At 42.5% G+C, this 13,029-nt stretch overlaps 1 pseudogene; it reads left to right on the top strand.

Annotated features, from left to right (window-relative positions):
- The first annotated feature begins 7,215 nt into the window (after positions 1-7,215).
- Positions 7,216-7,333, top strand: LOC124803568 (annotated as a pseudogene).
- Positions 7,334-13,029: the final 5,696 nt, after the last annotated feature.

Genomic DNA, 13,029 nt, shown 5'->3' with positions numbered 1-13,029 from the left:
CTCACGCAAATGTATTCTTCCTTCTAACGTAGATAATGGTTTAAGAATGAACAGAAATATTGTTCAAAACTAGTCACAAATAAAATATTTTATGGAAGTCTGACGGGAACCTTACTTAATAAATTACAAATTCTCATTTATTGGTAGTCACTGTAGCTGCTTCTCAGCCATCTTCCTCGAAGACATATGATCCAATCACGTACTTTTCCGTGCCTCCACACCGCACTGCCACTTCGTTACAATGAAGGGGGCATTCATGTATTTCTTTAGCATTTTTATTCGGCCAGCCAAGAATGTTGTGATGGTTGACAAAAGCAGATAAACTGAAATGAGCTTCATCGCTTATCATGAGAAACTTAACACAGCACTTCAAGCCTTTTTCTGAAAATATTACTCGTTTTGCTTAATCCGAGCCTTTCATTACTGAACCTCAGTCATTTTGTAACGATGAAAAAGTGATGAAGTAGAAGTATTCGCCTTATGCTGCGCCGAACGATGTGGCCGAGTGATTCTAGGCGCTGCAGTCTGTAACCGCGCGACCGCTGCGGTCGCAGGTTCGAATCCTGCCTCAGGCATGGGTGTGTGTGCTGTCCTTAGGTTAGTTAGGTTTATGTAGTTCTAAGTTATAGGGGACTGATGACCTCAGATGTTAAGTCCCATAGTGCTCAGAGCCATTTGAACCTTATGCTGCGATCAGAGTTATGCTTAGCAAAAGAGTGGTTATGCGCGGCCGGTGAGACTTATGTACACTCCGTGTGTTGTTCTGTTGGTGTTACTTACGACGACAACTTGTTGACTTTCGTTTCAGAGCTGGACTATTTTTCTGCAGATTTTCATCCAAACTTTAATTGTGTTACAGTATGAAACGCATCCTCTTCGATCCATGTTGAGGTATTGGCGCAACCAACGTGGAGTTGTAACTCAAGAACCACCAGTTTTAAAAAATATATTACCGCCACGTTACTTAGACAACCATAGCTCTGTGTCTACTGAAACTACATCGCCTGAACAACAGTACTTGTGAATGAAGCAATGGCAATGTTATGCCATAGGTGACTTATCATTAATTAATAAAAACCATCTGATGTTTTGCCATACCCTCTACATTTGTAGTAAATAGGTAACGGAAAGTCTGCTAACACAACACTCATACATCACAACTTCAAAGTATTTCATTGCTTCCCACTGTGCTATCGTAAATAAGAACACAGTTGCAGGTCCCAAAAGGAAAGAATAACTGGTTTTCTTTTAAAAAAACTTCAGCTAACTGTATCGCAGCCGCTCTATCTGAACGTTGACTATGCTGTTTCAGTTATCACAACAGGTTCAAATTATAGAAAAATTCTGTTTGCAGCAAACGCCAAGTCTTCTAAAAGCTTAATGATAATAATGTGGCAGTATGATAATATTATTTTACTGCAGGTTGCGTAATAGGGAGCTTTTTGTAAGAACCCACTCACAACAATAACATCCTAGGTGCATAATTGGCGTGAGTTTCCTAAACTGAAGGCGATAACAGCAATGAGGGAGCACAAACAGGAAAATCAGAATTTTCTCTTAAATAAATGATGGTCCTCAGAAACACATAAACGACGGTTTCCCTTTTGACATGTAAGACACAGCGGGTATTGAGAACCTGAGCACTTGAAATTTTCTTGTATAGCTCAGAAAGACAAGTTCTCAAGAAAAATGTTCAAATGTGTGTGAAATCTTATGGGACTTAACTGCTAAGGTCATCAGTCCCTAAGCTTACACACTACTTAAATTATCCTAAGGACAAACACACACACCCATGCCCGAGGGAGGACTCGAACCTCCGCCGGGACCAGCCGCACAGTCCATGACTGCAGCGCCTTAGACAACTCGGCTAATCACGCGCGGCGACAAGTTCTCAGTTAGTGACGATATGTTGATGAAATGGCCGTTTTTATTGTTGTTATTTCGATTAAATTGTCATTTTTTGGCGTCATCTATATCATATGCAAATACACTACTGGCCATTAAAATTGCTACACCAAGAAGAAATGCAGATGATAAATGGGTATCCATTGGACAAATATATTATTCTAGAACTGACATGTGATTACATTTTCACGCAATTTGGGTGCATAGATCCTAAGAAAAAAGTACCCACAACAACAACTCTGGTCGTAATAACGGCCTCGATACGCCTGTGCATTGAGTCAAACAGAGCTTGGATGGCGTGTATAGGTACAGCTGCCCATGCAGCTTCAAGACGATACCACAGTTGATCAAGAGTAGTGACTGGCGTATTGTGACGAGTGAGTTGCTCGGCCACCATTGACCAGACGTTATCAGTTGGTGAAAGATCTGGAGAATGTGCTGGCCAGGGTAGCAGTCGAACATTTTCTGTCTCCAGAAAAGCCTGTGCAGGACCTGCAACATGCGGTCGTCCATTATCCTGCTCAAATGTAGGGTTTCGCAGGGATCGAATGAAGGGTATAGCCACGGGTCGTAACACATCTGAAATGTAAAGTCCACTGTTCAAAGTGCCGTCAATGTGTACAAGAGGTGACCGAGACGTGTAACCAATGGCACCCCATACCATCACGCTGGGTGATACGCCTGTATGGCGATGACGAATTCACGCTTCCAACGTGCGTTCACCGCGATGTCGCACAAACACGGATGCGACCATCATGATGCTGTAAACATAACCTGGATTCATCCGAAAAAATGACGTTTTGCCATTCGTGCACCCAGGTTCGTCGTTGAGTAGACCATTGCAGGCCATCCTGCCTGTGATGCAGCGTCAAGGGTAACCGCAGCCGTGGTCTCCGAGCTGATAGTCCATGCTGCTGCAAACGTCGTCGAACTGTTCGTGCAGATGGTTGTTGTCTTGCAAACGTCCCCATCTGTTGACTCAGGGATCGAGACGTGGCTGCACGATCCGTTACAGCCATGCGGATAAGATGCCTGTCATCTCGACTGCTAGTGATACGAGGCCGTTGGGACCCAGCACGGCGTTCCGTATTGCCCTCCTGAACCCACCGATTCCATATTCTGCTAACAGTTATTGGATCTCTGCCAACGCGAGCAGCAATGTCGCGATACGATAAACCGCAATCGCGATAGGCTACAATACGACCTTTATCAAAGTCAGAAACGTGATGGTACGCATTTCTCCTCCTTACACGAGGCACCACAACAACGTTTCACCAGGCAACGCCGGTCAACTGCCGTTTGTGTATGAGAAATCGGTTGGAAACTTTCCTCATGTCAGCACGTTGTAGGTGTCGCCACCGATGCTAACCTTGTGTGAATGCTCTGAAAAGCTAATCATTTACATATCACAGCATCTTCTTCCTGTCGGTTAAATTTCGCGTCTGTAGCACGTCATCTTCGTGGTGTAGCAATTATAATGGCCAGTAGTGTATAAAAATGGATGCATGTGTGTATATGTGTACGTCCCTTATCTCCTCCTAAACCACTGGATCGATATCAACCAAATTTGATGCACAAGTCCAACCCGTCGTCCAAGTCGTGGTAGATGGGCAACGTCATGGAGTAGGGGATTGCCTGTAGGAGTGAGGTAGAATGGGGACTGTGTGTGCCCCGGGACCGCTACGGTAGCTGTGCAGGTCCTAAAAGAACCCTGAAAAGTGACGGTTAACGGGGCTCTGGTGAATCTACGATAGGCCCAGCAAGGCAGTAGTGGATTATGATTTCTGTTTTCAAAAATAGAACGGGCCTCGGAAGGGACGGATTTAACCGACGACGAACTGGCTATAAACAAGGACTAAGATTTGGAACATTAAACATACAAACATTGACTGGAAAGGTGGAGGAGATGGTAGACATAATGGAAAGAAGGAAGTTAGACCTATTGGGGTTAGCTGAAACGAGATGTAAAGGAGAAGGAAGGAGAGAACTGAGGAAAAGCTACCGACTCTACTGGAGTGGAAATGAGGAGAGATGGAGAAATTGAGTGAGAATAGTAGTAAGAGACGGATTAAAAGAGAAAGTGGAGAGGGTAAGTGATAGGATGATGAAGATCAAAATATCACTCAAGGGGACGACCATAGAGGCAATACAAGTATATGCGCCGCAGATGGCTTGCACTTCTGAGGAGAAGCAAGAGTTTGAAGAGAAAATGCACAACCAGATGGGAAGGAAGAATGTGATAGTAGTGGGGGATTTAAATGCACACATTGGAAGAGAAAGACAAGGATGCAAAAGTATGCTTGGACCAGAGGGTTGGGGCTGGCGAAATGGGGAAGGTGAAAGAGTTCTGTCAAAGGAATGGCTTGCTGGTTGGGAACTCTTGGTTCAGAAAAAGAGAGAGCCACAAGATTACCTGGTCCAGTCAAGACTTAAAGAGAAAGTCGATAGTTGACTACTTCCTGTACAATAGTGAGTTGAATAGGAACATCATTGAGATTAAGGTAATACCATCAGAGGCCTTTGATAGAGACCACCGTTTGATGGTAATGTGCCTGAGAGGGACTAAGGACAATAAAGGGACAGAAAACCAGGATAGACGTATAAGGGTATGGATGTTAAAGGAGGAAGAAAGCAGGCTACAGTACCTACAAGTAGTAAAGGAAAGCATCCCAAAGGATGAACCAAAAACGGTAAGAGAGGAATGGGGTAGATTCAAGAGAACATTAGAAAGTGCCACGGAAGCAATATGTGGGAGGACAAGCAACAAAAAGAGATGGAAAGAAACACCCTGGTGGAATGATAAAACAAAGGATATAGTACAGAAGAAGAATAGAGCCTTTGGGGTATGGTTCCAGAAGAGAACAGTAGAGACAAGAGAAGAGTATCTACATCTACATCTGCATATATACTCCGCTAGCCACCAAGCGGTGTGTGGCGGAGGGCACTATTCGTGCCAGAGTCATATCCCCCCCCCCTTCCCCCTCTGTTCCACTTGCGGATCGCGCGAGGGAAAAACGACTGTCTGAACGCCTCAGTACAAGCAAGAAAGAAAGAAAGATAGAAGCAAAAAGAGTGGTGGCGGAGCAGAGAAGAAAGTGGACCAGAATGATAGAGGAGGAGAGTGAAGGTTCAAAAAATGTGTTATAGGGGATGATTAAAAGTAAGAGGAAAAATGGTGCGACAGATTATGCCCAAATGGTGAACAAAAGTGGCCAAGATGTAGAGAATAAGAAGGAGCTCAAGAATATGTGGAAGGAGTATTTTGAAGAACTCCCGAACCCGAATGGGTATAAGGGTATAAGGAGGAATGAGACCAAGAGGAAGACTGAGAGACAGATGGCTGAAAGGAGTGGAGGAAAACGTCCAGAAAAAAGGAGAAGACTAGACCAAGATGAAGACGGAGAGTTGGTGTCAAGACACAAGACGATGGCAAGGATTATGCTCCAAACAGACCCTGCCAGAGGCTGGAAACTGTCCAAGATCATGATGATGACCCAGGAAGCAGTACTGTGCAGGTAGAAACTGCGTAGCTCCTATAGGAAAAGAACTATTAGTGAAAAGGCCTGGTAAACCCTGATATATGTGCTAGACAGAAAACCAAATTTTTCTTATAATATCGTGTCTATGACACGATATTTTCTGGCCCCAACATTTCGTAGTGAGACATTACTGTCTCCCTTGTTTACATAAATTTTGAATATTATAAATGAGTTTTGTGCTATGAGATCAGGTCACTCGTCACAGCTTCTCAATTCTACTTATTTGAAAAAACCTACAAAACATGATTTTATCCAAAATCGTAAATGTTACTGTAGGAAAGCACTCCCTAGCCACACTTTTATATTAATGCTTTATTTCGCTGTAATTATTTCCAGGACTGAGACCGATGTCAGATGGCAGCAATGATTTGTTGAACAAATTTCAAATTATTTTGATCCCATAATATAACAGAATATTCATTCATGAATTTAGTCTTTAGAAAAACTTTACATTATACAGGGTGCTCCATTTAATCGTTTCAGTGCAAGTAGCTCTGGAACAACAATAGGTATTGAGAAACGACTTTCATGGGCATAAATGTAAGTCAGGGGCTCATAAAAGTAAATACTATGTGACATTCTAAATATAAGCAAACATTATTTTCAACGCAAACTTATGGTTTTCTTTTTTTAATGGACTTGTCGCATTACTTCTTACGCAATCAATTACATGAAAAATCACCAAAAGAATGGCGTTGGTTTCATCACAATAAGTCAGTTACATCCCGGGAAATTGTGAAGTGAAGTTGACGCTTGAAATAACTGAACAGCGCCGCTACTGTACATTCCGAGACGCAAGTGTGAACTTGTCGTTGCTCGTAAACGCGATGTGACTGACGTACTACGCGGTACTTATTTCTATTTACACAGTTATTAAGTGCATTGGAAATAAGACAAATGTCCAGTCACAAATAATGAAAAATAAGGAATGGGTTTACTCGTTCGTGGTTTATTAATCTTTATTACATATTAGAATGAATATGACGGTAACCAAAAACCCAATATCAGCGACCAGGGTAAACGTCAAGGATCTAACAGCAGGGTGAATAATAATTTTACGTAGCCGTCTGACTGGACACCTACATTGTTTCCATTTCACTTAATAACAGTGTAGATAGCAATAAGTACAGCGTTTGTTGCATCGTAGTACGTCAATCACAGCGTCGGGCTCACGCTTTGATCTCGAGATGTGCAACAGCAGCGCGTTTCGTTTATTTCAAGTGTTGACTACGTTTCGCAGTTTCTCAGGATGTAACTGATTATGGTGATGCAACCAACGGCACCCTTTTTGTTATTTTTCATGTTATTGATTGCATTAGAAACAATATGGGGTGTCCATTAAAAAAAAAAACAAACTTAAGTCTGCCTTGAAACTAACATTTATTTACGATTTAGAATGTCTCGTAGCATTTACTTTCATGTGCCCCGTGTTAGTCGTTTTTCAGTACTTATTGTTGTTGCAGAGATACTTGTGCTGAAATGTTTAAGTGGACCGCCCTGTATAAAACGTCATTGCATTTACTTAAATGAGAAAAGTTTTCCTTTATGCATTACAGCTACGGCACCAAAGAAAAAGATGATGCTATAATCCTTGCTGCCACCTGATGATGGACCCAGGCCCGAAACCAGTTATAGCAAAATAAACCAATCATCAAAAAGTGTGGCTGATGTCAGTTTTGTCCTTCAGCGATATTTGCGAAAGTAGTGGTGTTCTCTATCTATTATGAGCAAAACAATGGCGTTATTACCTCGCTAGGTAAAGAAAACTCTGGGCAGCGGCCTTGCCGCAGTTGATACACCGGTTCCCGTCAGATCACCGAAGTTAAGCGCCCTTGGGCGTGGCCGGCACTTGGATGGGTGACCGTCCGGGCGGCCATGCGCTGTTGCCATTTTTCGGGGTGCCCTCAGCCTTGCCGAGCGATTCTAGGCGCTTCGGTCTGGTACCTCACGACCGCTACGGTCGCAGGTCCGAATCCTGCCTCGGGTATGGATGTGTGTGATGTCCTTACGTTAGTTAGAAGTTCTAGGGGACTGATGACCTCAGATGTTAAGTCCCATAGTGCTTAGAGCCATTTGAACCATTTGAACCTGAGCCTCGTGATGCCAATTGAGGAGCTACTCGACCGAATAGTAGCTGCTCCGGTCACAGAAAACCATCATAACGACCTGGAGAACGGTGTGCTGAGCACACGCCCCTCCTATCCGCATCCTCAGCTGAGGATGACACTGCGGTCGGATGGTCCCGATGGGCCACTTGTGGCCTGAAGGCGGAGTGCTTAAAGAAAACTCTGCATGACTTTACAATGAACAAATTTCAGTCGAGAATGCAATCCAACTCCCAATTCTCCCTTATGGAGCAACGATAGGATCTGAAGTGTATTATGCTACCCTCAGGAAATTGAGGAAACAATTCAGCATGCTTGCCGCCACAAAAATGCAAACGAACTTCTCCATGACAACGCAAGGTCACACACAAGTCTGTGCAGCCAAGAGGAGCTCACAAAACTTCATAGAACTATACTTTCGCATCGACCCTATAGTGCAGAACTTGCACCGTCCGATTTCATCTGTTTGGCGCAGTGAAGGTTTCGCTACATGGGAAGTAGTACATGGATGATGGGGAGGTTATTGATGCAGCAAGACGTTGGTTCCGACGTAGACCAGTAGAGTGGTACCATGCGAGTTTAAAGGCCCTCCCAGTAAGATGGAATAAGACCTTGAACGGAGATTATGTTGAAAAATAGCCAAAAGAGCGAGTAATAATATTGTGTATTGGAATCCTAAATAAAAGCAACCTGCTTTCAGAAAAAAAGTGTTGCATTACCTATAGAACGCCCCTCGTTGTTTGTAGACACTGTATCTTCTTCTTTTGGAGGGCATCTGTTTCTCCCAAAGCCCAGTCCTTGTAAACATGTACGATTGTATTCCTATTGAAATAAGTTTGTTTCCGACATTTCAGCGAGTCAAGTAGTAGAGGCCAGTCGCCAACCACAGTTCTTTCAATGTCTTGAACTGAATATTCTTGTACACTCCGCATCCACCTCAAGCTGTGTAGTGGAGCGTACTTTTAGTACAACTACACATTCTCCCCTCCACTCTTCCAGTCGTGACAGATCCACGGGGAAAGTGATTGTTTCAAATTATTCAAATGGCTCTGCGCACTATGTGACTTAACATCTGAGGTAATCAGTCCCCTAGAACTTAGAACTACTTAAACCTAACTAACCTAAGGAATCGAACCTGCGACCGTAGCAACAGCACGGTTCCGTACTGAAGCACCTAGAACCGCTCGGCCACAGCGGCTGGCGAAAGTGATTGTCAGTATGCTTCCTTACGAACTCTAACTTCTCTGATTTTTTTGTTATTGGAATTTCTCGAGCCGTATGCTAAAACTAAACTCCGCTCGAACAGGTCATGAGGGCCCAACGGTGCCGACCGGCCGCTGTGTCATCCTCAGCCCACAGGCGGCACTGGATGTGGATTTGGAGGCGCATGTGGCCAGCACATGTCAGTTTACGAGACCGCGAGCCTTACGCTGAGAGAAGTAATACGTTGCCCGCCTCTTCCTGGAATGTACCCTCTCACAGTTTCACCAGTAAACCTCACCAAGATATACAGCGTTTGTCTTGTAATGTCTCTCACTGCAGTTTATTGATCATTTCCATAATGATGTGTTAAGTGTGATTGGCTATATTGTGGCAACACTGCCCCAAATCCCATCCCCTCTTCTCCCTCTGCAATACAGTTACGAAGTTCCATTGTTTCTGTGTTTGCTGCTGGTAAATACAGAGTGTTACGGGTATAAGAACACATATTGTGACAATTGGTGCGATAATATGAAGCCACTTCAGTGTGTTAGATGTTGTTTCTCTGCGTCTAACAGTCTTCCTGCAGATACATCACATAATTTACAACCTGGTGTTTTCTGTGCAGTCGTAACTGCGCCGTGAAGTGGACTACGCCTGTCAGTAAAGAGTATCCGTTTTGCTGTCCACATGTCCACACTTCAGCACCTCATCTGCTACCCATGGTAAAATAAACGTTAATCAACTGAAGACAAAGTCTGAAAATGAGTCCGTGATCATATTTTTCGCACTTTATTTTACAGGTCCGTCTTGATCACACAAAATTTAACACTTTATGAAATGACTTTTATCTTAATAATATGAATATTTATATATGTGTTTGGAGAGAGAGAGATTGATTTTGATTGAGACTTTACTTTAAGTTGTAACTGGTACCTGAATTTTGGTTGCTGCCTCCTTAAACAATCAGCTTCTGCACCAGTTGGTGATGTATTGTAATTTGGAGGAAGTTATTGTTTTTTAAGATTTAAGGTACGACTCTGTTGGTTACTTGGCCGTATTGCGGATAGCTTTGAGCCCAAGTTTTCGTAGCTTATCATACCTAAGGGACCACTGTTGTAAGCAAAAACGATCAAACAGCAATCTGCTTTTTGTGAGAAAAGAAGATTGCTTGGCACACAAACTTCCTTGAAACTACACGTCCTGCTACATCAAAATTGGTCAGTGGAGTTCAGCACCATACTAGTGTACAAGATCATAATCCAATAACTGTAATTAAGAAATTATGAGAGGTTGTTACGTATTGAATGAAAAGTATAGAAAATGCATTTTCTTTCCTATGTTTTAGTGAACTTTGTATACTTACAATTTGTCGATTGAAAGCCGGCGACGACAATGAAGTTCACCTCCTTTTCCAAAACAAGATATTTCTATTCCTCAGTTCCAGAAAATTTGAATACATAAATGTTTGGCAACCCTTACACAAACTTTATTCAGTTTTATCACTACAATAGCAATTTTCATCACATGTAACAATATGTTCTGAGCGACGGCCTAACAACACGTCCTCTTTCCACAAGGTACAGTTCAACACTCCCCTTTTTCTTTTTAATAAATCAATTGTCTTTATTTTTAGAAGCCATACTGAAAGATTCACAACTACTGTCGAGGCGGGGATTGCGCGCTAGAGAGTTTCTTACTGTCCAGCTGCGCTTCACTTCAAGTACTTTTTGAATCACATTTACATTTACGGTATTTACATACATTACTGAGCTTCTCAGAATAAAATCAGGCACAAATTAGTTTAAAAAAAGGGCAGTGTGGCTCACATAACATTACAACTTCACTATTACGGGTTTCGGCTTCTGTCATATTCGGATCATAAAATATTCTGATGTAGTATCAACGTCAAACTAAACATGTAGGTACATGGACTTTGAGGAACTAACCAATCTAAAAACAGCTGTAATTATTAGTCAGAAAATGAAGTAAATTCTTATGTCCTGAGTCATCAATAGAAATATCTGCACTTATACCCCCGATACGCTCTATATTTCAGCCGAGCGATAACATCAGTTTACGCTTGAGCGTTCAAAAGGAATCGAGCATCAGCGAAGGACAAATTACCCTTGTCTAAACAGCAGGCATGCGCGACAGAACAGAATTCGGACATGTTCGGTTCACGTTCGCTGGCGCTCGCCCGTGTTCCGCTGATTGTGATCTCTGAGCGAATTACCAGAGGAAGTCAGCGTCCTCTGCTCTTAGGCGCTGGCAACACAGAGAGATTAGAGAATCCACGTAAGACAGATCATTGGTCTGCTGTTTTAGCGTGGGAACTACTTTTGCTTATTGACAGGAGCTACGTGATCGCTATATCGATACGGAGAGAATGTAATGTCGGTGATAGGAGAATATAAATATCGGTTTCCCACAATCACCCTGTCAGCCCCCTGACAAATTACATATGGATTTTATAAAGCAGCCTATGTGACGTGTCCGTCTGTATATTTTACATTTAATAAGTCATGCTTTATTGACATTATGTTCCTTGTACGTACTGCAATAAAATAATTGATATGTTTCACATATGTCACCACACATATCAGCAACTATCTAATCTATTTAAATGCGAAACAATTTCTAAAATAAAAGCCTCCGGTTGCTAATAACTGGAGTGTAAATGCTAGCCTTATTTAGATTACGTTGCTCATCGGTAATTAGGGTTCTACTTTTAAATTGCCTCCTCAACTGTCAACCGACATAATGTGCCAAGTTTTGGAGTAATTCTAAGGAAGACTGAAGCTGTAGATCAATGTTAAATGTATTATCTCCATGCAATTCATATTTGCGTTTAATTTCAGACATTATGTTCAATTCTTTCGCCGATCGAACTTTCTTGTGTAACAAAATACCGCCAGTTTTGAATCGTTTATAACTCTGAAACTAACATGTATTTAGAGTATGGTATTGCACATCATGTTACGCTTCTTACAAATGTTTAAACAAAGATATACGTAAAAAGCACAATGAAACATACAGATAATGGGCAGTACAATTAAATAGAGACATCAAGATTATATATGGTCAATACAATTAAATACAAACATTAAGATTATATATAAAGTCTTTTGTGGCGTCTGTTGCCATCAGAAAATGACTGAACTTGCCACTGTATGGTCTTCTGTCGCACTCTTGGACGATGTGGCGGATGGTCTGTTTGCTGGCTCCGCAGTCACAGTTGGGAGTTGGTGTTTTTCACCATTTGTAAAGGGTATCTGCACTTCTTCCGTGATTTGTCCGTATTCTGCTAAGGGATGACCATATTTTACTTGGGAGTACATATCCGGCCGGTCTCTCAGTGATGCAGGGGAGAGCTTGACAATGCTCAGGGCACATCTCTCGCCACTCTTCCCTCCAGGTCTTTATTGCATCGAAGTTTCTTACTTTGCAATTCCTTGGCTGTTATCATTGTTGGATGTCTCGACCTAAGCCTGTTTCTTTCCAGGTCAGGCATGTCGCAGTGTATAGGGAGCTGGGCGTTGTCGAGTATCTTCCTATTTTGCCGGAGAAGAGCATTCTTCCGACTTAGGTCCGCAGGTGGTATGTGGCGTAGAATTGGCAGCCAATGTGTAGGGGTTGATCTCATGGTTCCGCTGACAATTCGCATCTGCTGAGACTAACAATGCGTAAACGGTGGTTGAGCCTACAACGGATATATCAAGTCTACACGTGTTAATCGTGCAGGATTTGTTACGCCTGTGCCATCATGGTAACAGTGTAGGGGGATACGCATGATTTTGCGAATTAGCTTCATTAAAGTTATAAACTGCTGTAGCGTGGAAACGCCTTTAGCTACGAGACTGATTCGGGTGTCATAGTGAGCTCTACCAGGACCCAAAGAGAGGGAAAAATATTCGCCAGAAAATAAACGAAAAGCGGTACTAAATTGAAAATTACAAAATAATGAAAGATGTCTTCTCGTATGACTCATAAATATGCTTGGAACCATAGCAAATGTAAGTCAGAGAAAAAGTCGCTGAAGGGGTACAAAAATCGTAAAAAAGGCTAGTGCCGAGTGAATACGAGAGCTACGGCAGCGTCGAAAACAAAATGAGAAAGTGGCGCAAAGCATAACGGGACCAGCAAAGTCCACACATCCGCGAATCATGTGCAGGTGTCGTCGGAAGACAACACAGAGAACAATGACAAGAAGAACAGGCCTTAGGTACTGCCAGCAAAAAACCAAATGTATGGTTCCGATACGTGGATGACACGTTTGT

This window comes from Schistocerca piceifrons, chromosome 6 (genome assembly GCF_021461385.2).
Source record: "Schistocerca piceifrons isolate TAMUIC-IGC-003096 chromosome 6, iqSchPice1.1, whole genome shotgun sequence".
NCBI lineage: Eukaryota > Metazoa > Arthropoda > Insecta > Orthoptera > Acrididae > Schistocerca > Schistocerca piceifrons.
The sequence above is the reverse complement of the archived record's forward strand: the minus strand, read 5'-3'. Positions and strand labels throughout refer to the sequence as shown.